The sequence below is a fragment of the Labeo rohita genome, chromosome 2, assembly GCF_022985175.1.
Source record: "Labeo rohita strain BAU-BD-2019 chromosome 2, IGBB_LRoh.1.0, whole genome shotgun sequence".
Lineage (NCBI taxonomy): Eukaryota > Metazoa > Chordata > Actinopteri > Cypriniformes > Cyprinidae > Labeo > Labeo rohita.
Window position 1 is genome coordinate 7,855,100 of NC_066870.1, and position 4,541 is coordinate 7,859,640.

General features: G+C 34.6%; 1 long non-coding RNA gene across 1 annotated transcript; it reads left to right on the forward strand.

Annotated features, from left to right (window-relative positions):
• Positions 1-1,758: 1,758 nt before the first annotated feature.
• Positions 1,759-3,098, forward strand: LOC127153630 (uncharacterized). Its single transcript, XR_007825305.1, has 3 exons — positions 1,759-1,824; positions 1,946-2,003; positions 2,106-3,098. It is a non-coding gene; the product is annotated as an uncharacterized LOC127153630 (long non-coding RNA).
• The last annotated feature ends 1,443 nt before the right edge of the window (positions 3,099-4,541 follow it).

A 4,541-nucleotide genomic window follows, 5' to 3' on the forward strand; every position in this document is an offset into this window, starting at 1 on the left:
TTGCTAATAAAGAGCTGCTGGGCATCAAGCTTGCCTTGGAAGAATGCTGCCATTGGTTGGAAGGCTTTATGATGAGGTGTCAAATTAAAAGAATTTCAACTTTTACACGCAGTGCCGCACATCGATGTCAGTTCCAAAGCAGTGGACCAAACAGAAGTACTCAGAGGTGGGGCAAGCGTTGCGAGTGTCTGTTTACAGTAGCAAGTTGGCATGACAACTGTTTTATGTGATGGCACCATAGCGGAGGAGGCGCTCATAGTGGCTGTGTCCGGATACCCTAAATTATATAATCTTTCTTTAAGCGATTATCGCAACTTGTTTTCTATAAAAAATATAACAGAAATATCTCATCGCGTATAAAAAAGCATCTTGAGTCCCTCGCATTCTATGCTGTGCTTTTTTTTTAAACCATTCCTGAGCGTTGTGTCTCACGTTTTAAGACGCAAAGATGCGTTCTGTGTGAACGACCCCTTACTGATTATGTCAACCCGCTTTTAGATAGCAGGTTTAGATATAGTTTTGAAACATTCAAAAGTTATTATTTTTATTATTATTATTTATTATTTATTATATTATTATTTTTATAGTTTCGCTTTCTGATTGGATATTGTTTCTTTTCACTCCAGATACACTCATATGTCCTCATTCATCCATTCATTCTCTTCCCAGACAAAATCAAACATGGAATTGTCGTGAGTTTGTGTATCTATCCCTGTTTTGTTTCTTGAGATTTAACACTAGAACCACCAGAGGTCGCTGTATACCTAAAACAGCCATGCTGGTAAATTTTACCCACGCGTAAACAAGTGTTTTGATATGGCTAAAGAAGATTTTATTTCACTGTATTATAAAGAAGAATCCACTGTCTTGATAAAGAAGTGTCTAGTGTCATAAAAAAAATTGTCTAGTCATCAACTTATATTTTTGCCCTGTTGTTTTATGTTTATAGATTTTTATGCAGGCTACAGTCCGTTTTCATAAGTCAATTTAATTCCCTTTGTCAGCGCAGTCTTGTTTATGTTAATGAGCTATAATATTATAAATAGAGATAATATTAAATCGATTGCCTGCATGTCACATAGTATCATTCATTTAAGTTGTTTTTGTTGTTGTTGTTGTTGTTGTTGTTGTTGTTGTTGTTCTTCTTCTTCTTCTTCTTCTTCTTATTCTTATTCTTCTTCTTCTTCTTCTTCCTCTGGAATACACTAAACACTAATATGAAGCAGACATTATTACAAACTGAGAGTAAACTGATTAAAATTTAGTCTAAATTAATTGCACTGATTTAATAGATATGTTAATTAAGGAATCAAAATTAAAGATAAAATGTTTTTAAACGAATGAACAGAATGGGATGTTCGCTGTGGATTTTAATGCATTTTATTTTTTGCACTTGTAACTGCAAAAGAAGATTGCATTAGTAGCATGTAATCCTTGTATTTGGATATGCAGTAGGTTAATTTTATTAATTATTAAAGTAATGAGTTTTTTATTTATTTATTTTTTAATCTTTTCAAAAAAATTTGTTTGTAACTTGGAATCGTTACATGTGGATTGAAAAGTGCAAAAGATCGTCCACATTTTTCACACTTCCCTGTTGCACTACATTGGGAATTAAAAAAAAAAAATGAAAAAGCATTTTTAACTAACTCTGAAAAAAATCTTGCAGAAAATAATTGTAGTAGGGTGGCTCCTTTAAGTACATTGCGTGTATGGCGTGGTAATCAGGTTACGTACCTATATAGGAGCAGGTGCGGTCTCAATTCTAATAAGCATGATGTTGCTCTGATCTGTTGGTGTGACGCTTCTATCTTCACTCCTCCGGTAAGCAAAGGGTTTTGAAACCTTTAAAGTTGAGATGGGATTGATTTATTTATGTAGATTTTGTGCGTTCATAGCATCTATTGTATTTTTGATTTATAATGTTTTGTTTGTATAATTTTAGAGTAGTTGGGTGCATCCAAACCTTGTTCGCGGGAATGTAAGTGTAGCGTGCCTGAAAGGTAATTCTTCTCTTTATTATACTTAAGCGACGAAACATTGGGGGAGAGGAGAGAGAGAAAGAGAGAAAAAACAGGAAAACATCACTGTTTGTTGTTTTGCAGAGCCTGCCAGCTGCTGCTTTTCTGTGGTGTAAATTCCAGCTGTTCCAGTTGGGGCGCAGTTTTACTGCGTGCGCGTTACTGTACTCTTGACATCCATTCTTTGTACTCTTCGTTGGCTGGCGATTTATCGTTCGTTGCCTTGGACGCACTTCCAGCTGGGTCTTTGTATCGCCTACCTGAATTATCTACGCACTTGTTGTGCTGTTTTGCGGTTTGTGTGTGTGTGTGTGTTGTTTGTTTATATTCAAAGTTGTATGCGAGTTATTTGGGGGGGGGGGTTGTATATATTTATACATAGATATATATGTTCCTTGTTTTTTTTTTTTTTTTTGTTAAATTTGTGATAATCTTGGGTTGCGTGACATCTTGTCTTGCTTATATTAGCATTGCTCATTTGGGGAAATCAGGAATTGTTTTTATTTTGATTTCATTAAGATGGTTTTGTTTGGGTTGTTTTGATGTATGTTGGGTGGTGATAAGGTGAGTGTTTTTGTTTGGTTTGGGTGTTTTGCTTGATAGTGATTTATTCCTTGATTTTGTGCCACATTCAGTGTTGGTACTAGACTATCGTTGCCCAAGAAAAAAAACAAAACAAACAAACAAAAAAATAAAATTAAATTAAAAATTACAGTGAATAATTATTAGTTGTTGTTGTTGTTGTTGTTGTTGTAACTTTTCTTCTTTTTGTTGTGTTGTATTGTTTTTGTTATTAGTATTATTATTGTTCTACATTAGTAGTTGTGTATATTTGATGTAAGGGTGGCCGGTCAATGGTCCATTATAGACCCCCTTGATTTGTTATTTTGCGTGAAGGTATGGTGTACACCATTTATTTGGTATTTTGAGTCCTCTATGTAAGGTACCTTGGCCATCTGAGACATTATTGTTAAGTGTCTAGTTTGGCTAAGTAAACTGGGAATTTTATGGGGAAGGGTTTTATATTGATGTTGAGCTCAATGTTTTAAAATTGGATGTATACTAATAAAATTGTGACTTTGGTGGTAAACTGTCTTTGCTTGTTACGTTCCATTTAGTTGGAAACTTGCCAGTGAAGGGGGGAAAGTTGAAACTTGGGGTCCAAATAGTGGTAATTAATAATAACTATATTGGTTCAGTTACATAATGTTTTGTGAGAATCATCCTAAATCCTAATCAAAAATTTGGCTAAACATTTATCTTTATTTCAAATATGTTTCAAGCCTCTCAAATTTTATAAATTGTAAAAAATATTAATACAATAATTTGAGAGGCTTTAAACATATTTTAAAAACATATTCCTTCTGTTAACTTAAAAAATAAACAATAAAAAAGTAACAATAATAATAATTGTCATAATAATAATAATAATAATAATAATAATAATAATAATAATAATAATAATAATTTACGTTTTAGCTTCAACTGTTTAGCCTTAAATCTAAAATGATTACTAAAATTGTTGAATGTGGCTGTAACAGAGACTCAGGGTTCTTTGGATCCATTTATTGAAGTGTCAGACAAAACAGGGTTAATCGGCAGCAAAACAGAGTCCTCAGAGGATAAACACAAAGCGTAAACGATAAGGCATGCAGGGTTCAGGGCAGGCATCTTAACATCAATAATCCAAGTAACAATCCGGGTCGAAATACACAGAGAAGATTCACACATAAACAGTCCAGGGGTCGACAACGAGTAGGCAAAACAACAATAGAATAAACGCTCAGAAATGACAGCCGTGGCAAATCAAGACTTTGTAGAGAAGTGCTGTGTGTGTGTGTGTGTGTGTGTGTGTTTTTGTCTTAAATGGTGTGGGTAATGAGGTGCAGGTGTGTGTGGGTGTGTCAGTCCCAGGTATGAAGGAGCATGGGAGATGAAGTCCAAATCTGACCGAATTAGAACTCAGGCGAGGGTTCCCTCTGGTGGTGCGGAGGAGGCGGTACGGAAGCCTCCTCTGTAACAGTGGCACAGCCCTACCTAGGACATTTTCAACTTGCCCAATACAACTGTAATGCAGGTAAACAAAAGCGGTTCACCATGTGACATGCGATAACTCAAAGAGTCCTGAAAATAAATTCAAATTATTAATAAATAAACAAGTTATAATTATAAATTATAAACAAATCTTACATTACAACTCTGGAAAAAGTTTTGATTTAACAATATTTACAATAAGTATGCTGGCTCCCAGTAGAGTAGCTTTCATTTTGACATCCAGGTTGCTTGGAAACCTCAACACAAAATCTGCATTTGATCCACAGCATGAGAAAGGTTTGATGATTTTGCCAAATGATCTTTCTGTCGCTTCCTCATTCAAAGACAGCAGCTGTGGTCGCAGTATAAGAGAGGTAATAATTACACACATTAACACTTTAAGCATTCAAGCAAAGTTAGTTACTGTTGGCTAGTCCTCATCTATAGTATGTCAACATTTTTTATTACGTTAATAATCTATTTTCG